Below are 22,830 nucleotides of genomic sequence, written 5' to 3' on the forward strand. Positions count from 1 at the left end.
CCGTCCAGGACTGACGCTGGTTTGTTGTTTCTGGCTGCAGGAACCAGGAGTCGAGCTGCTTCCGGCGCCACTTCTGACTGCACCAAGTGAACAACCACCAGGAGAGTCATTCATTCATTCATCTGCTCTCCTGGTTCTTTGTGTACGTGATGAGTTTGACTCTCCGGCCGTCAGTCTGACCTGGTTCTCTCCTTTAAGTGAGGAAGTGAATCAGGCGTGTTCCAGCTGCAGTCAGAGCTCCAGGTCCTTCCTGTTCGCTGCTTCCTGCCTTCAGAAAGGTGTAATTAAGCCTTTAATGCGACGGGGCGGGTCCCTGGTGACCTCTGGTGACCCCTGGTGACCTCTGGTGACCCCTGGTGACCCCTGGTGACCCCTGGTGACCCCTGGTGACCTCTGGTGACCTCTGATGACCTCTGGTGACCTTGTGTAATGGCGTGAGCCCCGTCCTCTCAGTGATCTTGTTTGTTCTCTGTGCTTTAAAGTGACGGAGGTCTTCCTCTCTCTGCCGTTTGACCGGTTCAGGGAGCGGCGCCGTGATGGATGCTGATGGTCGCTCCGGGCGTCACGTTGGAGTCTGCTCTGTCCGCCGCGTCGATAAACATCCAGCTCGGGCCCTTCAGGAGTCCGGCGAGCGCCGCCTGAGCTGCGGTGCGGAGGCCATTAGGGCCAGGTGTATTGATGGCGCCGCCGCCCGGCTCCTGGCGAGCGGCGGCGGCGGCCGTGTGGAGAGGACACTTGTTTGCTGTGTGTTTCCAGTCACACGGCGATGCCTAATGGCCTCGCTGTCGGCCTGTCGCGGCGCATGCGCCCCCCGACCGGCCGCCGTCCCGTTGGGTGCAGTTGGGCAGCTCGGGCAGATGGGATACGGAGCGGGAGGGGTGTGTGTGTGTGTGTGTGTGTGTGTGTGTGTTGAACATGCCATCCAGAGACCCCCTTTCGTGAACTGCCCACACTTCATTAGGATGCCAGGATAATGGCCAACAAGCACGCGCCGCGACACCCCATTTCCTGTGCACCGAGCTCTCCAACCACGACAGATGTCGGCAGCGCCGCCGCCGCCGCTACCGGAGGCCCCTCCGCTCCCCGCCTCCTTGGCCGAGCCGCCGTCCCGGTGGCGGCCGGTCGGCGGCGGCGGCGGCGGCGGCGCTGCCAGCTCGCCCTGCGTGAGAGACGCCGTTTGTCCTTTTGTTTTACGACATACTTTTCAAACGTCCCTCTTGGACGTCACAGCTGATTTACTATTCAAGCGTTTGGGATTACAACACAGCGAAGGACCATTATGTGCCGGCGCCGCCGCCCCCCGAAGTCCAAATGATGTATCTGTACACAAAACATCAGCAGATGTTCCAGTGGCTGTTAGGTGTCCTCACCGGGGACGCCGTGTGTCAGCCTCAAACACAATGTTGTTTTAAAAGGTGTTATTATGGCAGCGCCGCGGCGGTGGCGGCGGCGGCGGCGGCACGGCGCGGCGTGGCGGGCGCTCCGGTAATGACGGCCGTGCCAGATTTAGAGTGCTGTCACGGCGGCGTCGGGAGAGGGGAGCAGGGGCCGCGGACCGAGGCTAATGGAGGCAAAACAACCTCCGGCGCTCCAGCTCCTGCCCCCGCTGTCCAAAAATCAGCTTTTAGAGGGGAAGCGGGGGCCGCCTCTCAGCGGCGGCGTGAGAGGCCATTTAATCCCTCATTTGAATATGCATCCTCAGGATCGGGAGCGGCTTCCTGTCGTCTCCAGGTTTTGAACCGGGCCCAGATTTCAGGAGCACGGCGGGGGTGGGGGGGGGGGGGGGTGGGGGGGGGGGGGGGGGGGGGGGGGGGAGGAAATTGTTGCACATTTCCTGACAAATCGAGTTAAACGGACGTTAAGTAGGGCTTTAAGAAAACAAATGGTCGTCTTTATCACAGGTGGACACTGATGGCTTAATGGCGGGCTGCGAGCCGATCGTATCGCCGCTAATGGCTTGACAGGATGCATTAAGGTTTTTGTGTAAAGACCCGCCGAGCAGAGGCCAGGCGGAGCGGCCAAATGCAGACCTGTCAACTGCTGCCTGTCCCCCTTATTTTCCTGAGCGGGGGGGAAGCAGATGTTTGTGGATACACGGCGGAGGGAGGGGGGCGGGGGGGGCGGCAGCAGATGCCTGTACCGGTGCCAAGGTTCAGGATTGTACAGACGGTACACGCTCAGAGAGGGAAAGCTGCCCTCCCTCTGCCATAGGTGGCCTCCCAGCTGAACGCCCCCCCTCCTCCTGCTGCCCCCCGTCTGCTTAACCACCGCTCAGCCCGACCCGCTTATTTATTCATCTATTTGTTGAATTATTTACTCATTCCATCGCTCGTTTGTCCGTTTAACGACCCGCCTGGAGGCGGCGGAGGGACGGAGCGCTTCCTTCGGGGACAGACGACCGTCCACTTCCTTTATTGGGAGAATAAAAACAAACGCCACAACACTCTGGGCCTTTACGGGCGCCACTAAAGAGGTGAAGAGTTCTGCTCCAGATATGAATTGATGAAGCCTCAGCGGTGAGTCGGTTTAACGGCGAGCGGAGGTGGATCCGCCGCCGTCATCCCCCGTCACTCTGAGCGTCAGTTTCCTTCTCCTGTCTCTCTCTCTCTCTCTCTCTCTGTCCTTATTACAGTGGATTGCGTGCTAACGCTAGCGCTAGCATTAGCGCTCATTACGGTGGAAGGTGCGTTTTGTCAGAACCCTCTAATCCCTCTGAGCATCTCTCCTTCTCCATTTCCCAACACGGTGGAGGATCACAGCTTCTCTGACGCCTCCCTGCAGTTTTCACTTGAAGAGGAACTTTTTCCTCCCCCCCCCCCCCCCCCCCCCCCCCCCCCCGGCCCTCTCTCTCTCTCTTCGCTCACTGAAGGTACAGCTTGTTTTATTAACATCAAAAGCGCCTGTGGGAGACGGCGGTGATCAAATTCCCCTCTAATTAAAGTGAACCTGTGCTGAGGATGCCTCGCTGTTTAATATGTGCGGCGCCGAGCGGCTCCTCCCTTTGTTGGCGGGGATAATGCGGGTCCCGCCGAGACGCCGGCCGACGTGGGCGGAATGAGCGCACCTCCGGCTCGCTCTCCGCCCGGCTGACGTCCTCGTGGCGGCGGCTGATGCGGAACGCGGCCGGTGGAGCCGCGGCCGCACCTCGCCCGCCGTTTGGTGAGCGATCAGTGGGGGGGGGGGGGGGCTTTCAAACCGGTCATGGCAGGAGTCGACTGGTCCTCCAGGAACCGACTGGAGCAGCTTCAGAGCTCTCCGGGGGACGCTGGCCATGTTTACAGCAGAGCAGGGTGGAGTCAGGCCCCGCCTCCACCCACCATCCGGTCTCAACGCAGCGTCACCGCTGCAGACGGCCTGAGAACGGATGCGAGCACGCCGACACACACCCTGACGGCGCCTCCAGCACGTGCAGGGAGAACATGCAAACTGCAGAGAGAGGCTGCAGATGGAGCTAGAACACGTCGCGGGGTAACGTTGAATCAGGTCCAGTGTGAACAGTCCGTCTTTGAGGAGACGGTCTTGCTCCTCCACGCCACCGCAGCCCCCTGCTGTGAATGTGGCGATGCCGCCGTCTGCTACAGTTCTGGAAGTGTCCGTCTGCGGACTCGCCGGCTTTAGGACGCGGGGTCGGGCCGCGGTTATGACGGCAGGGAGGTGAGATGAGGGATACAAATTCAATTTAGGTGTTTCTGCCGATCAATGACGGCAATCCGACCTTGATCTCAGGTTATGAATACCTGAGCAGCCGTGCGGCGCCGCGCATACCGATGGCAGCGGGTCCGAGGCCAGGATTAAAGTTTGCAGCGCCGAGTTGTTTCTGCTCTGCTCTCCGACACGAATCCAGACAATCGGGAGCGCCGAGAGTACAGTCGGCTCCCGCTCCGCTCTCCGCCTGACACCGGCAGTCAGACGCTCGTCGAAGCGGCGAGCGCCGACAGGAATACCTAATGACTCTGAGGTAGATGTTTACCCGCGCGTTTTTCACCATTGATTCCATCAAAAGCCTTCCAGGCATCTTGTAAACACACCGGCGGAGCCTCGACTGGCAGCAATCTCTCTTAAAGCTCTTTAAGAAGTGAAATCATTAGAATCTGGGCGGATAATTAGCAGCAGACCCGGCAGAAATCACTTCTTTCCCTGAATTTTTCATGCCGGCGCGGCGCCGCAGCCAGAGCACAGATTGGATATTCAGAGTTTGAGCCGGTTTTTTGGGTCGCGATCTTCCTGCAGGACGGACGTCCAGAGTGGGTTTTGGAAGAACACTCTTTGTTTGTGAACATTTGCTAAATGTGCGGCTCGCGTTGGGAGCGAGACCGGAGTCCGGGCGCCGGCGTTTACAGCCGTCCCGCCCTGCTGTCACGCCGCGGAGCAGGTAGCTCGCACTCCATTAAACAAACACTGTGGCCCCTCACTTTTATTTGACATTTTATTTGGCTGTGACAAACGAGCAGCAGTTGGATTATAACATAATTTGTCTCCTCTTTATTACCGGCACAAAGGACACCATTCATTAATTATTCTGCCGTTGCCGCTCAACACTAACTGGAAAGGTCCCTCTTTGGACAGATGGCGAGGACAATGTTATTTATATCAATCAGTCCAGAATGCTCAGCGAGGATTACTATTCCTTGGACCGCTTTGATTTATGTGTCTGCACCTCACCCCGAACACAACCTCCGTCCTCCTGCAGGGACGCTCTGATGGGGAGGGAATTGAAAGCAGACTCCAGAGGCGGCCGGCGGGCTCGCCATCTTTATTTATACCTCGCACCTTTTATTTATTTATTTGTTTGTTTGTTTCTCTTCTTCTGCAAGTCTGAGCCACCAAGTGACCGAACTGAGGTGTGTGTGTGTGTGTGTGTGTGTCCAGGAGTGTGTGGGGTTTATGGGCTGAAGTATTCTGCAGTGTTTCGGTTCCGGATGGAACTGAATCCAGACGGTTCACCCGAGAACCTCTGATGAGCTCTGCAGAGACACGTTCCACTCCCTCAGAGTTTCATTAGCTCTGGAACCTTTGACACCTGCCAGTAGAACCTCTGACGGTTAAAAAGAGGTTTTGGTTCGTCGCTAAACTCTCACAGTCGAGAATCTTTAACTCCAGAACTCACACACGTTCTAATCCTGGAACAAATCCTCAAGCTGTTCGCGACTTTTAGTCGTTCTAGAACCTCTGGAACATTTTAGACACTTTGACAAACACGGGTAATTTAACAGAAGCTTCCAGCTCAGCGCACGCACACACACACACACACACACACACACACACACACACACACACACACACACACACACACACACACACACACATTTCCAGGCATAGTTAGTGTAATATCCTTGATCATCAGCAGGAGCTGGGGCAGGTGGAGCTGGGGCAGGTGGGGGAGGGGCAGGTGGAGCTGGGGCAGGTGGGGGAGGGGCAGGTGGGGGAGGGGCAGGTGGAGCGGGTGGGACTCATTTGAACTTTTTATCATTTTGTTCATTTTCAGACACAAAAGTTTTTCAAGCACAGAAAATGAACAAAGAGCAGCGACTGTTTTCAACACGCTGCTGCTGCTGATCGGTCGTGGTTACTAGTCAGACTAGTGATGGTTAGTTAGTTATTTCTTCCTGAACGCTGACATACTGCTGCTGGTTAGTTATATTTCAGACCAGTACTAGTTAGTTGTTTCCTGCTGGACACAGTCAGACCGGTGGTAGTTAGTTGTATCTCTCTACTGTCAGACCGGTGGTAGTTAGTTGTATCTCTCCGCCGTCAGACCGGTGGTAGTTAGTTGTATCTCTCTACTGTCAGACCGGTGGTAGTTAGTTGTATCTCTCCGCCGTCAGACCGGTGGTAGTTAGTTGTATCTCTCCGCTGTCAGACCGGTGGTAGTTAGTTGTATCTCTCTGCTGTCAGACCGGTGGTAGTTAGTTGTATCTCTCTGCTGTCAGACCGGTGGTAGTTAGTTGTATCTCTCTGCCGTCAGACCGGTGGTAGTTAGTTGTATCTCTCCGCCGTCAGACCGGTGGTAGTTAGTTGTATCTCTCTGCTGTCAGACCGGTGGTAGTTAGTTGTATCTCTCTGCTGTCAGACTGCTGGTAGTTAGTTGTATCTCTCTGCCGTCAGACCGGTGGTAGTTAGTTGTATCTCTCTGCTGTCAGACCGGTGGTAGTTAGTTGTATCTCTCCGCCGTCAGACCGGTGGTAGTTAGTTGTATCTCTCCGCCGTCAGACCGGTGGTAGTTAGTTGTATCTCTCTGCTGTCAGACTGCTGGTAGTTAGTTGTATCTCTCTGCTGTCAGACCGGTGGTAGTTAGTTGTATCTCTCTGCCGTCAGACCGGTGGTAGTTAGTTGTATCTCTCTGCTGTCAGACCGGTGGTAGTTAGTTGTATGTCTCCGCCGTCAGACCGGTGGTAGTTAGTTGTATCTCTCTGCTGTCAGACCGGTGGTAGTTAGTTGTATCTCTCTGCCGTCAGACCGGTGGTAGTTAGTTGTATCTCTCTGCTGTCAGACCGGTGGTAGTTAGTTGTATCTCTCCGCCGTCAGACCGGTGGTAGTTAGTTGTATCTCTCCGCCGTCAGACCGGTGGTAGTTAGTTGTATCTCTCCTCTGTCAGACCGGTGGTAGTTAGTTGTATCTCTCTGCTGTCAGACCGGTGGTAGTTAGTTGTATCTCTCTGGTGTCAGACCGCTGGTAGTTAGTTGTATCTCTCTGCTGTCAGACCGGTGGTAGTTAGTTGTATCTCTCCGCCGTCAGACCGGTGGTAGTTAGTTGTATCTCTCTGCCGTCAGACCGGTGGTAGTTAGTTGTGTCTCTCTGCTGTCAGACCGGTGGTAGTTAGTTGTATCTCTCTGCTGTCAGACCGGTGGTAGTTAGTTGTATCTCTCCGCCGTCAGACCGGTGGTAGTTAGTTGTATCTCTCTGCCGTCAGACCGGTGGTAGTTAGTTGTATCTCTCCGCCGTCAGACCGGTGGTAGTTAGTTGTATCTCTCCTCTGTCAGACCGGTGGTAGTTAGTTGTATCTCTCTGCTGTCAGACCGGTGGTAGTTAGTTGTATCTCTCTGCCGTCAGACCGGTGGTAGTTAGTTGTATCTCTCTGCCGTCAGACCGGTGGTAGTTAGTTGTATCTCTCTGCTGTCAGACCGGTGGTAGTTAGTTGTATCTCTCCGCCGTCAGACCGGTGGTAGTTAGTTGTGTCTCTCCGCCGTCAGACCGGTGGTAGTTAGTTGTATCTCTCCGCCGTCAGACCGGTGGTAGTTAGTTGTATCTCTCTGCTGTCAGACCGGTGGTAGTTAGTTGTATCTCTCCGCCGTCAGACCGGTGGTAGTTAGTTGTATCTCTCCGCCGTCAGACCGGTGGTAGTTAGTTGTATCTCTCCGCCGTCAGACCGGTGGTAGTTAGTTGTATCTCTCCGCCGTCAGACCGGTGGTAGTTAGTTGTGTCTCTCCGCCGTCAGACCGGTGGTAGTTAGTTGTATCTCTCCGCCGTCAGACCGGTGGTAGTTAGTTGTATCTCTCCGCCGTCAGACCGGTGGTAGTTAGTGGTTTCCTGCTGAACACTGTGTCTCATTCCGCCTCTGTTTGCAGTTCCTTGTTCTCGCTGCTGTTCAAACAGCGCCGCCCGGCAGCAGCTGCTCAGGAGTCTTAGAGCAGCTTGTAATGAGCGATGTCGTGCTTCTGAAAGCGGGCGTGTTCTCCGCCTCTGTCGGCTGTTTACCTGAACGTTTAGAGTAATGAACGCCGGCGGAGAACAAACAGGAACAGACAGGTCTGCGGCTCACGCCGCCTCCGACAACCCGTCATTACCTTTCTGCTGCGTCCCTGAGCTGCTCGCCAGAAAATATATTTAGTAATGAATACCATTTACCAAGTAATTAGTTTTATGCAAACTAGTGGAGATGAAAGCAGGAATCTTTATAAATTATGAATCGGGTTCTAAGTTATCGGGGCTGCTTGTGGTGGAGTTCGCGCTCCGCCCCGTTAATTAGAAATGTTCAGAGACACAGAGAGAGAGAGAGAGAGAGAGAGAGAGAGGCCAGGCAGGTAAACAGGGACAGGTGTAGAGTCCAGCTGCAGACAGTGGACACAAACCGGCTGACAGAAGACAGGATCCCCCCCCTCCCCTCCCTCTCCCCCCCCCTGATCTACATTCTTCCAAACATTTGCCCATTGACTAGAAAAATCTCCCCGGGCCACTGATGGTCCCTGGCTCGGCGCGAGGATGCCCGGGCGCTACAGCAACGCTCATAAAACTCAATTCATCAAGACGAGCGTAATTTGCTCCGAACGGAAAGCGCCACAAAAGGGGGCGAGCTTGTCAGCGAGACAGGTGGCTGGAGATCTCGCTCTGATACTGAGCGATATGAATAATAGATTCTGCTAAATGTACGCCAGGACCCGGGCTGTAAACACAGCTGCCTCCTTTCCCTTCCAAAAGAACAGCTTGGCTGGATGAGAAGCCTGTGCGCTCTGCCTCCACCTGAGGACTGGGGGGGGGGGGGGGGGGGGGGGGGGTGGAGGGGGGAGGAGAGGGAGCGATTAACTAATCAAATGCACCGGCTAAATAGGAGGCAAGGAGAGAGAGAGGAGACAGACAAAAGGAGGGAGGGAGGGGGGAGGAGCCCCCCCCCGGCTGGTCTCTGCTCCGCCACAAAGCCGCTCCACGCTCCGTCCAATCAGACGTCCTCCAGATCAGCTGTTTGCACCTGAAACGCAGAAACCCGGGCTCCTGCTGACCGTCGCCTCAGGGGGGAGACGCTCTTCGTGTTTTTAACCTCTCAGTCACGGCCGAGCCACTGAGGCTGGTGTCAAATTACAGATGAGCGGCGCGAGTCCCGTTCACACCACAGCGGTGAAAACTTGGTGTTTTTGTGGATCCTCCATGATGCAGCATCATTAAAGTCTATACTAAAGGGTTTAATCATGTCTTCACCGTAGTTACTGCAATTATCGTAGTAGTTACCATAGTTACTTTAGTTATTGTAGTTACCGTAGTTACTGTACTTACTGTAGTTATCGTACTAGTTGCCTTACTTAGCGTAGTTACTGTAGTTACCGTAGTTATTGTAGTAGTTGCCCTAGTTACTGTAGTTACTGTAATTATCATAGTTAGCGTAGTTACCTTTGTTGCCATAGTTACCTTAGTTATTGTAGTTGCTGCAGTTACTGTAGTTATTTTGGTTACCATAGTTACTGTAATTATCATAGTTAGCGTAGTTACTGTAGTTGCTGTAGTTAGCGTAGTTATTGTAGTTATCGCAGTTACTGTAGTTATTTTGGTTACCATAGTTACTGTAATTACCGTAGTTACTGTAGTTATTGCTTCTGCGCTGAATAAATCCAGATCCGTCCGATCTCCTGGGTTCATTTTACCGCCGGCTCCAAACGGCCTGCTGATTTCTGTTTGACCCCATTTGAGATGAAAGCAGCTTCTGGTCTGCTCTACGATTCAAGGCACTGAGGCAGGGGTCAAATTACAAGGACCCGATGCAGCATGCGAGGGAAAATGAGGAGACTGGCACATTATCGTTAGCATTAGCATGAGGCTAACCGTCTGCAGCTGGTTCTCCCAGACAAGCTGCTGCAGCCGCCTGAGGTTCAGGTTAAATTGATCACTTTAACGAGGAGCGTGGTCGCCATGGCGACAGCGGCCTTAACGAGCCGTCAGGACGTTTGGTTCAACCTGTGTTGAACGTCTCTCACTGCTGCTGCTACGCCCGTCATCCAACTTAAAGTCCTCTGAAATGTCCCCGTCCTCCTCCTCCTGCTGTTGTAAACCGTCGACACGCCTGTTGTCTACAGAGCGACTCCTGCAGTTGCACCTAAAACGTTGTCGATCTCCACCACAGCCTCCGTCATTCCACCAGGAAAAAGCAAGAAAAGATGCTCAAATAAGAAAAAAGAAAAACCCCAAACCTTCGTCAGGTGATCCTGATCCACTGCTGAGTCACGAGACACGTGGACTTCAGTGTTTGGTTGAAGTCTGTTTCTCACTCGATCATCTGCTGTGGTTTAGGGTCGGTGTGTAGAGTGACTCCCAATGGGAAACCGGCTTCAGGAACTGACCCAAACCTGGTTCACTGAAGGCCTGGTGACCCTTGATGAACTTTCTGTCGTGGTGGATCCTGGTCTGGACCTCCCCCGTCCCCCCAGCAGGCCCCCCAGCCCAGAATCAAGGCTTGAGGCGTGTCTGCGGCGGTTCTCGTGGGGGGCTGTTTGCCCGGATTACGGGCGTTTATTCACGGGGGAAGTAAACCTGGACTTCCCTCCTCCTGTCCTTGTAGTTTTGTTTTCCTCCAAAGTCAAACGCTTTGGAATAATGCAGCGGCTGCGAGCGATGTTTGCCTTGGCAGCGCGGCGGCGAGCGGCGGGAGTGCAGTCGCACGTCGAGGGGAACGCCGCGGCGCTCCTTTACTCGCTGACGTGTTTGCTCATGAATTATCACGTGTTGACTCACGGCGGACTACATCTTTGTTGCTGATGTAATTTTCCTGCGCCAAACACTGGCGCCGCCGCCGCCGCCGCCGCCGCCGCCACCCACTCCATCGACGGCTGCTCCTCGGCACAGTTGACGACTCCCCAGATGAAATTTAGGAGGATTTTGCCCCCGAAGGTAATTAATTCTTCAATTAAAATGTTGTTAAACATTTTAATGAGTAATTGGCACCGGGGAATCGGATCCACAACTCGGAGACAGACACAACACGGATGTTTCAAAGTTGGTCTGTTGGTTGACCCACTTCTCCCCCCCTCAGCATCGCACGGCGCAGAAATATAAATAAAAAATCAAATGCGAGGCGTCTCCCGCACAGAGGAGTGTCCTTCACTCAGGTGACTGCCGCCGCCGTCTCGGCTCTAATTAGGCCACCAGACGGCTCGCCACAACCTGAGATCCAGATCCGGGGCCGGCGCCGCGTCGTAACCTGATTTCACTTCGGCGTGAACAAAGACAGCGAAGGACGGCGGGAGGCGAGCCGCCTTCACGCGCCGCAAACACCCCGGCGGGGTCCGGGGACCAGCGGAGGTCGGGAGGTACGGAAACTGCTCTTTAAACACGGTACTTCCTGCCTCCGCGTTGAGCTTCTGGATCAGGTCCTCCTGGTGCGTCCTGGACTGGTTCCTCTGGAAACACGCTGGGGTTGGTTCCTCCTCCAGCCGCAGCCTGACTTCATTACGGCGCCGCTCTCTCCAGTCTCTCAATTAGAGGCTTGTAAGTGTTGCTCTGCTTAATCACCCAAAACTGGCCCCTAGGACTTCCCCGTATGCCCCCCCATTAGGAGGGGCCATCAAAACAAAGATCTGCCTCCGATGGCGCCGATCGCTCATCTCTGTCAGGCCGGAGCCAAACGTGAGTCTCAAACGAGCGATGATGGATGAGCTGTGAGCCTTATTGCTGCTGATGGAGACGGCGGGCTCGCCTCGCCGCCGCCTCCGCCGGGCTCGCCGGGGCCCGGCCCGTCACCGACCGGGCTCCTCCGCACCGGCTCGTTAGCGCAATTAGCCGACGGACCCCCGGAGCAAGGCGGGGTTTGACAGCACGGCGAGGAGCAGCTGCCGTCAGAGGAGCTGTCATCCTGCTGACGACGAGACCGGCTCCGTCAGCTCCGTCAGCTCCGTCAGCTCCGTCAGCTCCGTCAGCTCCGTCAGCTCCCTCAGCTCCCTCAGCTCCGTCAGCTCCGTCAGCTCCGTCAGCTCCGTCAGCTCCGTCAGCTCCCTCAGCTCCCTCAGCTCCGTCAGCTCCGTCAGCTCCGTCAGCTCCGTCAGCTCCCTCAGCTCCGTCAGCTCCGTCAGCTCCGTCAGCTCCGTCAGCTCCCTCAGCTCCGTCAGCTCCGTCAGCTCCCTCAGCTCCTCAGCTCCGTCAGCTCCGCAGCTCCGTCAGCTCCGTCAGCTCCCTCAGCTCCCTCAGCTCCGTCAGCTCCGTCAGCTCCGTCAGCTCCCTCAGCTCCGTCAGCTCCGTCAGCTCCGTCAGCTCCGTCAGCTCCGTCCCTCCAGGAAAGTTCCAGATCAAACCAACTGTTGGGATGTTCAGAAAACTCCAACAAGTTGAACCGAGACCAGACAACTCCTCACTTCTGGAAAATGACTCTTTCATTTTGATATCCAAAAGTTTTCTACAAGTAGTCAAAGTTTATTTTCAGATTTCAAACATTGTGACGCTGAAGAGACTGAAGTCGTTCTGGAGCTCGATTCATCCTGATCTTCCAGAGTGTGAGGAGTCAGTTATCAGTCGGTGGATGATTCACTGAGGAAACGACTCGCGAAGTGAGAGACTCACTGAACAGGTGAATGAGTCACTGAGTCAAGGCTCGCTGTGTGAAACATTCACTGAAGGAATCACAGCCTGAAGGACTCGCTGTATGAACGACTCCCTAAATGAGTTGTTCACTGTGTGAACGACTCGCTGAGCGAATGAATCTCAGATTAAACGACTCGCTCGTGCTCAAGAGTTTGTACATATACGTGTGTGTGTGTGCGTGTGTCTTCAGTATCAGTTCGTCAAGCTCGTTTTTCAGAATCTCGTTTCTCGACTCCTCAATTGTCACCATCGGTGCTGCAGCCGTCGAGGTTTTGTGTGTGTGTGTGTGTGTGTGTTCTTCCTCTGAGGGAATTCAATCTAAAATGTAAATGTTGCTCATGTTGAGCTTCTCTAAATAGAGCCCTGCTCGCTCCCCGTGCGCCGCCGCCGCCGCCGCCGCCATGCTGCTGCTGCAGCCATGAAGGTGCAGCACGGAGCTGCGCCGACGTCGGATTGTGCTTAATTATATATGGAAGGCATTAAATTCCCAGACGGGCGGGTATATTTAAAGAAGGCAGAGTCCTTCACCACGGCTCCTCTCAGGGATCTCATACTTACAGGAGATGTGCTCTTAAGGGAGCCTCCTCTGGGTCTGCAGGCTGCACACTCTCAGCCAATCACTGCGCTCCGTTCTCCTGGTGGGACAGGGACTCCTGCAGATGTGCGTCTCTGCGTCGTGTTGCTGGAAGAAGTGTGGAGCAGTTCAGACAGAGTGAAGCATCCTGACAGCTACACAAACCGATGATATCAGTATCGGTGAAATCAGAGGAAGTTTATTAAAAACACGATTCAAACGCTGAAAAAGAGATTTTTACTTATGGAACACATTACTGTCACTCAGTACATGGGACTTTAGGACAGAAGCGTTTGATATTTTCACTATTTGAGTCATTAAATGATTCAAAATGGCGCCTCTACGCCGACGACCTGCTTCCATTCGTGTCAGTGTGGCTGAAAGCTTCAGGAAGTGTTTCCTTCCAGGAACAGCTTGTCTTAGATTCACTGATCGAGGGGAGACTTTAGAGGGTTTAGCTCGTCTGATCGCAGCCGAGATTCACCACAGAGTCACATTTATTGATGAATCCCCATGAAGCACAGCTCCAGTCTGAAGGTGACGACGTTTCCCAGAAAGGTCCAAAGCTCCACGATTATTTAACACACATCCAGAAACTCCAGTATTTACACTTCATTTTATCGTAGATCCAGAAACTCGAGGATTTACTGTTTTGTTTACGTCTCGCCTGGACGTTTCTTGTTGTTTGCTTGTATTTTAGAGAGTTGCATGAAAACATGGGATCGTTTTTGCAGAAGTTGGAGAGTTTTCACAGCTCGTCCTGAACCGATGTAAGATGAAGACCAGCACTGACCTGAACTCAGCACAGCAGAACTCATAGGAAGCAGAAGCAAAATGTTTCAGCCTTTTATAATTGATTGATTGCTGATAATGGGGGCGTCTTGCAGATGGTTACCATGGCAACGGGGCGGCTGACCGACGCAGACACGAGAAAGTGGCGTGAGGAGGAGGAGTTCCGGACCGAACGTGGACGAGGTTCGAGCGGCGCCGAGGGACGAGGAGTTCGGACCTCTGCAGGCTCCCCTGCTGTACTGAAACACCCTGCAGCGCGGCATTAGCGAGCGTTTCCACTGACAGGTAATAAAGCAGATCGCTTAATTGCAAATGAACCCCCCCCCCAACCCCCCCCAACCCCCCCACCCCCCCACCCCCGTTCCATTAGGCATAAATAATTTGGCCACTTGGGTACGTGCCTCCCAAATTACTTATTCTTTTTGTGTCTCAAATTACCTATTCTTTCTGATGTTGCCTGTGGTTGATTAGCGCCGCCGCCGCCGCCGCCGCCGCTCGCCACTGGCTTCTCCCAGGTTTTCAGCCCGTTCTCCATATTTCAGGAGGTGAAGGAGCCTCGCTCGCCCGGCCCGCTCACTTTGTTTTCCCCTGCGTTTGTTTTCGCGCCCGGTAATGTATGCAGGCCCGGCGACCGGGCCGGTTCCTCGCCACACCTTGCCTGGCGTTTTGCTCGGGGACGTTGGATGAATATTAAATGCGGCGGGATTATTGCTTTGTTTTCCGCCTTATAGCCACCGCTCGCAAAATACCACGTTTTCACATCCATAAAAGATGAATTCCCTCTAATATACATAAACATTTGTGAGACAAAGGGGAGAGTTGTTGTGATCCGGCGATCGCGCAGTCAAAGTTTCCTCCTCTTCGTCTCATTAGACGGGGATCCGGCGCCGGCGCTGAACTGAGAGACCTGTAAATGTAGAGCAAGATGTGCACATTATCATATAAATCCCCGATGAGGTAATCAATTTTTAATTTTAAGCAGCCCTATTTCTGGAATTCATAGACGTTTTCTTCTGTTTCTGCCGAACGACTTGATGTTTAATGAGTTTCGTTTTCTGCTCGGTCTCATGTTGTCTTACGAGCGTCTCCTGCTTTGATTTTATTTTAGTCGCTCGATTTCACCTCGTGTAAATAGCCGGTGACAGGAGTGTCCGTCAACTGGACCCCGGCCGCCGTCTGCCAGGCGTTCAGGGTTCTGAACCCTCAGCTGAAGCTTCGTTCAACAGAATTTTTTTGACAAATCAGATTAATTTGGAGTAACTGTAATCAGTTACCGTGTGTCGGATCTGGAGCTTTACTGGTTTACTTTCATTTTTCCATTGAGGCTTTTTAGGTTAATATTGAATCAATTTATTCCAACAATCTGAATCCCTCAGGTCTGATTGAAGCTGTGACAGTTTACCTTCCAGTAAAGTAAAATAGATTAAAACCAGATTTCAACAAAAGCAATAAGTCTGAGCTGCAGGTTTAAGACGTTTCAGTGTCTTTTTAACGTCTTTAAATCGTTTTAATGGAGATTTTTTCTTCATGTTCAGGTTTTGTGAAAAGATATTATTTGAATTTGGACTTTATGGAGCTGGCTCCGTTCAGACGCCTGATTAATCCTGATTATCCTGAGTCTTTCTGTGGCGTGAGCCTCTGTTGGCCGCTCGGTCAAACATTTAGTGACTTTAAAAGTCTGTCACTTGCTACCGACCGGTATTCCCAGGCTGGATTCTGGTCGAGACGTTTCGGGGTCTTCCTGTCTCGTCCAGGAAGTGACTGATTGCCCTTCGTTGTGTCGGAGCAGAGGGAGGTGAGTCTGAGCCGTTCTGGTCACTCCATCAGAAGCAGGCCGTTGAAGCGGCTTCGGGAGTCTGATTGGCCGAGCCGGCTCCAGGCGGGTCAGGTGGTTCGATTCCCGCCCCGGGGAGTGGTGGGGGGGGGGGGGGGGGGGCTCCATGTGTGAAAGTTTGAGGGTGGCGGCGTCTTCGAGGCAGATTTGATTTAATTTCCTCCTGAAAATGCAGCGAGACTTGGAGGTGCGATGGCGACCGGACCCCCCCTCCCCCCCGGCGCCGCTCCGGCCCCCTGCGGAGCGGCCCCGCATGGCGCTCCCAGGTTGCCACAGCCCTAATTAAAATGTCCCTCCTCATTATCATCGATCGCCCCGCGCGTTTTGGAAAACAACTGCAGCGCCGGGCGGCTGGCAGCGCCGCCGCCGCCGCCAAATATAGACATGTGACTCTGGTCTTTAGCCCCTCAGATGGTCCCGGTCCGACATGAGCCGGAAAGTGGGGCAGCAGCCGAGGCTCCCCTGTGGACGCTGGACCACACACACACACACACACACACACACACACACACAGATCGCAGATGGCCCATGCCCCATTCCAGGGTTCATCAGCCACAGGAAGAAAAAAACAACACACACACAACACACACACACACAACACACACACACACACAAACACACACACACATACACCACACACACACACACACACACACACACACACACACACACCACACACACACACACACACACACACACACACACACACACAAGAAACCCAAACTTCCACTCATTAACGACATGATTTATTCATTAACAAGTGTGTGTTCAGTGGAGGAAGTTGGTGAGATGTGTGTGTTTTGTGTCGTCTCGCTGACGGAGCCGATGTTCTCCAGAGGTTCTCCCAGAGGTCTCCAGAGGTTCTGCAGAGGTTCTCCAGAGGTTCTCCAGAGGTTCTCCAGAGGTTCTTCAGAGGTTCTCCAGAGGTTCTCCAGAGGTTCTCCATGTGCTTCAGAACGTCAGGAGTTCAGGAGAAATCCTCTAAACACACCACAGAATACCCGGGAATTCAGAACATCCAACGTCTCATATTTAAACAGGAAGTGCTCGAACAACAACAGGAAACTGGAGCTTCAAAAAAAAACAATTTAAATTTAATTTATTTCCGTTTTCCAAAGAAAATAATACAAATTTTAATAAATCATATAAATTAAAATATCCAAACTGGAAATAATTCCAGTAATAAGAACAATCCAGTCACGTTTGGTGAAGTCCAGGCTGAAACCTGAGATTGTTATTAGTGCGTGTGTGTGTGTGTGTGTGTGTGTGTGTGTGTGTAACAACGCCACCTGCACAGCTGCTGGTTTGTGATTCACTCCTTGCATCGACTGGAACGTCGGAGTCGCCGTCCTGAAATATCCAGCGAAGAGGAGAGCGGCCGGCAGAGCGGCAACATGTTGCCATCAATCATTGATGGCGGCGTGGGCGCCGCCGCGCGTCACCAATAAATGATTCACAGGAACATATTGCCTCCCATCAAGCGCTCTGCCCCTAATTATAGATATTATTCCTGCGACGCTGTGTGTTCCGTACGGAACAAAGGCCTGAATTCCGCCGCCAGTCCGCTTACGGACAAGATGGACGCCGGATCGGACAGACCGGCGTGGCGGCGGTGGCGGCGGTGGCGGCGGTGGCGGCGGTGGCGGCGGCGGCGGCAGCGGCGGCCGGTGGGAGAGCGGAGCATCTGCCGGCGGGTTTGAGGGAGCAGGGAGGCGGGATCTTCCCCTCGGCGCTGAGAGGGGCGGGGCCTCCTGACACTTCCACTGAAGTGCCGCTGCGCACTGATTGTCCGTGTGGGGAAAAAGGGGGCGGAGCCTGAGTCACATGTCTTAAAGGGTGCGAACCCCGCCCGACCCCCGGGCCTGAGATTTCAGTCCTGTTACAGTACGGGATTCGAACCGGGGTTCCACGTTGAAGGTTGAACTTTGACCTCTACACTGATTTACTCTGACAGTCATGATTTCACACACGGACCGTCCTGGAGCCCCGGTTCTCGAATCCCAGCTTCCCTCGTCACGTCCGGTGAGTCTGGCGACGCCCCCGGCCTTCTGAGTGACGCTGGATTTGAACCTGCGGCTGCGCTTAGTGCCGCGAAGAGCAAGACGCTGCGCTAACAGGATTTATAGGGGGGGGGTGGGGGTCTGAGGTGGAGGGGGGGTCTGAGTGGAGGGGGGGGGGTCTGAGTGGAGGGGGGGTCTGAGTGGAAGCGGCCCGCAGTGGGCCGTCGGGCCAGAGCGCCGGGCGGAGTACGACTTCCTCCACCCTGCCGTTCTCTGCAGCTTCAGCAAACAGCCCCAGAACATGTGACCCACCGGGTGTGTGGTGTGGTGTGTGTGTTGTTGTGTGTGTGTGTGTGTTGTGTGTGTGTGTGTGTGTTTGTGTGTGTGTGGTGTGTGTGTGTGTGTGGTTGTGGTGTGTGTGTGTGGTTCCCTCCACAAGTGCAGCTGATAACGGTAAATCCTGTTTTACTTCCCCTTTTCTCCCTCTATCAGGATTTCAGATACACCTATCTGGCCGTCCTCCACTTCAAGGAAGCACACACACACACACATACAGCACACAGAACACGCACACCACACACACACACACACACCACACACACACAGCACACACACACACACAAACACACACCACACACACACCCAGTGTATATATTTCCACACAAGGAATTGCAAATGAAACTGATAAGTAAAGAAATAAAGCTTCGTCCTGAAAGCTGCAGAAATATTGCTGCTGTCGGACGGAGCCTTCCTCTTCCTCCTCTTCCTCCTCTTCCTCCTCATCCTCCACCTCTTCCTCTCCCTTCCTCGTCCTCTTCCTCCACCTCTACCTCCTCTTCTTCTTCCCCCTCTTCGTTCTCCTCTTCCTCTGTCTTCCTCCTCCTCCTCCTCCTCTTCCTCCTCCTCCTCCTCCTCCTCTTCCTCCTCCTCCGCCTCCTCCTCTGTCCTCCTCCTCTTCCTCCTCCTCCTCTTCCTCCTCCGCCTCCTCCTCCTCCTCCTCCTCCTCTTCCTCCTCCTCCTCCTCCTCCTCCTCCTCCTCCTCTTCCTCTTCCTCCTCCTCCTCTTCCTCCTCCTCTCCTCCTCCTCCTCCTCCTCCGTGACTCTGAATAGATTCATAATTGACCTAACGGCTCGCCGTGGTGACGGAGGCTCATGGCTCATGAAGTGGGCGGAGCACTGGAGGCGCGGCGCCTCCATCGGTGGCGACCGGGCCATCAGTTAGCGCCGGCGCTCCCGGGCGGTGCCGGGGGTCCCGCGGCGCGCCGGAGAATCGACCTGATTTCTGAAACTTGTTCCTGAATATGGCCGTTATTTAAAAAATGCGCCCTCCCCTTCCTCCTCCTCCTCCTCCTCCTCCTCCTCCTCCACCCTCGATATGAGCGGCGGATGGTGCTAATTTCCAAAACATCATCTCCTCCACGCCGGGTTCAGGAAGTTTATTTTAGACGGCGCCGGCGGAGTTAATTGCGGTGCGCGACACCAATCAGTGTGCGGGGAGGTTTTCTGAGGCGAGCGGCGGAGAGATCGACACCCAGCGCAAACAAACAAACACAACAAACGCATTCATATCCCCCGTATTATTTCAATGTTTCAGATTGCGCCCTGCCTCCGCGCGCCGCTCCTGGTTTGAAGATTCAATAAGTTGACAGAAACATTGTCGGCGCCGCGGCGTCGCTTTATATCACCACAGCCAACAAATCCGTCTTTGGGAAAATGGAAATGTATTGTTAAGCAGGCCCAGGCGGGCCCCCCGCCGCCGCCGCCGCCGCCCCGCCCCCCCCTCGTGGAGAGACGCTCCCCATGACATGATGGAGGCATTCATCTTGATTATCCCGACAGAAATGCTTTGATAATGATCTGCGGAGTGGTCGTCACAAGTTTGTCAAAAAACACTAAATGTCAAATCCCCGCCGGTGGTATCCGACTATCTGACACACACACACACACTCACACACACACTGGCGGGGCCGGCCTTATTGCCTCCTCCACGGCTGCGCTGAGCGATGGCGAGCGGCGGCGGCGGCGGCGTGACGTTCAGGGACTCGGCGTCGCTGCAGGAAATGAGAAACTGCAGCATTTGTTTTGTGGGACGTTTGTGTTTCTCTGCTTATTGTCAGCATTTGTTCACGCGGGGTCTGTCCAGGGTTCAGGGGGACGAGGACACCCTCGCGCGCCGCTGCCTTTAGCGTTAGCATGTCTCAGTTTGTGCCATTGGTCTGTTCTCTGTTCAGGCGGCGTGCGGCGCTGCGGAGACGCCGGACGCTGAATCTGAGGTGAGTCTGATGCTTTCGTTCAATCTGTCGTCTCTGTGGAACATTTAGCATCGTTAGCTTGTACCGTTAGCATTAGCCACAGCCGCTGCTCTCACTTCTTCAGTGTTTCCTCTGCTAGCTGAGCCCACATTCACAGTTTTAGCATTAGCCTTAGTGTTAGCTAAAGATGGTTTTTCTCACCCTGAAGTTTATGAACTCACATTAGCATTAGCATTCTCAGAAACGTTTTCTTTCACCTCTTTCAGTAATGTTTAGTATTTTAAAAGACGTATTCTCTGAGTTCAGTGATCTGAGCTGACATTTAGCATTAGCATGATCTGCTACCCGCCGTTTCTTTAGAATGTAGCTTCAGCCTGATCGACATGATCAGTCTGCAGCGTTTCTCTCCTGCTCTCTTAGATTAGCCACACTGCTAGTTACTGTCTCCCTGAACTCCTGTTGACTGGAAGCTGACCGTTAGCGTTAGCTTAGCCTGCGTTTCCTCCTGTTAGCGTCGGCCCTCTGAACCGCTTCCGAGTCTGATCCCAGATCTGCTGAACGCCTCGTAATTCTGTGTGAAATCTCAACTTTGTGCGTGAAGCCGAACCAGAGAGGAGAGAAAGGCGCCGCCGCCCCCGCCGCCGCCGCCGCCGGTCCGTTTCCACACGCAGAGCGCGACTCCGGCAGCCTTTGTGCGCGCAGCTGGATCATTTAATGTTAATAACACCGCAGGTCGACTTCCTGAGCCGGTGGCGACTCCATCACGCTCACAAACGCCGAGTGGCAGGTACTAAACGCTAAATGAGTGGAACTCTCTTTAAGATGCAAATGAGGACGGGCTCAGATGTGTGTGTGTGTGTGGTGTGGAGGTGGCGCTGCTCTGCGACCTTTGAGCTGACATAACAGGAGGATTCTCTCTTTATTGAGGCGCTGCAGTTTATTTCTGACATGTTGAGGCCGCCGCCGCCGCCGCCGCCGCCGCTCACACACACGCTCCTCCCGATAAATGTGCATCGTTTCTCACATCGGTGGGATTTGTGAGCCCCGAGATGCCCGCCGCCGCCCGCTCCCCGTGTTTGTTTTTGCCTCCACATATGTCCTGGGCGGCCGCGCCTGCCGCCCGCCGCCGCCGCCGCAGCCTCGGCGGTTTCCCGGTGAGCGGCGAACATCTTGCGCGGGGAACAAACGTGGACCGAGCCTCCGTTTGGCCGGCGTCCAAACGCCGTCTCCCGTCTTCTGGGAGAACAAGAGGAGAAATGGAACAACTGGTTTTAATGAAACAATTACAAGACACTAATTATTATGTTAATGTTTTGCTACTATCATCAGCCACCGCTAACAGCCTCCTGCACCTAGAGGTTCACAGCCTGCCGAGCGCCGCGGCGCTGCGCGCGTGTGTGTGTGTGTTGTGTGTGTGTGTGTGTGTGTCTCCTTTCAGCTAGGTGGGAAGATAGACGTCTTTCAGTAGCGGCCGTGTGTTGCAGCAGGATTGTGTGGAAATCTGAAAAAGGGCCACAAAGCGCCGGCTGTTGTCGTTGAATGTCAGGTACATTAATTCCCATAATGCTCGGCGCAAATAAATTAGCAGCAGGAGGCCAGCGATTCAAAGACAGCACTTTAGATGTGTGTGTGTCTGTGTGTGTGTGTGTGTGTGTGTGTGTGTGTGTGTGTGTGTGTGTGTGTGTGTGTGTGGTGTGTGTGTGTGTGGGTGGGGGTGAGGAGGAGGAGGGAAGGCAGGTGGAGGAGGCTCAGAGACAGGCCTGCAGGCGAGAAAACACACACACACACCACACACACACACACACGCAGGATGAGCGCGGCCTTTGTTAGTGCAGCAGCGCTCACACACTGTTCAACATTAAAGGACGGTTGTGTTGAGAGGCGGAGGCAGAAGCTGCTTCCAGACTGAAACGTTGTTCCGGGTTGAGTTGAATTTATTTACTAATCGTGATTTGAGACGTAGAGAAAATAATGTAAAAACACGAGACCGAATAGCTCAACATTTCCCCGAAAAATCCTTTAAAGGATCCTATAAAAGCCAAAGCACCAAAATAAAACAAAACATCCTGAAAATCGTCCCAGAACACCGAAACAATCCTGCAAAAAACACCGTCATGTCAGGTTGGTTCATATCACACATTTAAAACGGTGGCGGGCCCGCCAGAGTGCTTTACAGTTAAAATATATCGTTAAGACTTATCGTACAAGATAAGATTCCACAGAGCCGGAGCCACACCTGCAACAGCTGCAGCGCCTCCGGTTTGTAGGATCGAGGAACTTTCCAATAAAAAAAACACAAAAATATCCTCAGAGTGCTCAATATTTGAATAAAAAAAATTAAACGCCTAAAAATCTTCCCCGGGCACAACATTCTCTCCAAACAGACAAAATCCCAAATTTTAACCAAAACATCCTCAAAAACACCCTAAAAGAAAATCCAACCTCAAAGTCATCCCCACGCGCCACTGAGCGTCCCCAGAAACACCCAGCAGCGTCCTGCAAACGGCCCGACATTTCCCCAACCGCCCAAAAACTGTTCTTACTACTTACTATAAAACCTGCAGGGAACAAACCTAAACATCATAAAGATCATCCCCGAACACCTCAAAGCTTCCCAGAACACCCAAAACTTCCTGAAAGAAAACCAGAGATTCCCAAATGTCCCCGAACGTCCTGAACACCCTGAAACACAATGAACACCCTGAAACACCCTGAAACACAATGAAACACCCTGAAACACCCTGAACACCCTGAAACACAATGAAACACCCTGACACACACCTGAAAACAAATGAAAAGAAAACACAATGAAACACACAAAAACCACGACACATGAAACACCCTGAAACACCCTGAAACACCCTGAAACACAATGAAACACCCTGAAACACCTGAAACACCCTGAAACACCCTGAAACACAATGAACACCCTGAACACACCCTGAACACCCTGAAACACATGAAACCCAAAACCCCGGAACACCCTGAAACACCCTGGAACACCCTGGAACACACACCCTGGAACACCCTGGAACACCCTGGAACACACTGGAACACCCTGAACAACCCTGAAACCAACAAATGAACACCCTGAAACACCCTGAA

The sequence above is a fragment of the Salarias fasciatus genome (genome assembly GCF_902148845.1).
Source record: "Salarias fasciatus chromosome 23 unlocalized genomic scaffold, fSalaFa1.1 super_scaffold_20, whole genome shotgun sequence".
NCBI lineage: Eukaryota > Metazoa > Chordata > Actinopteri > Blenniiformes > Blenniidae > Salarias > Salarias fasciatus.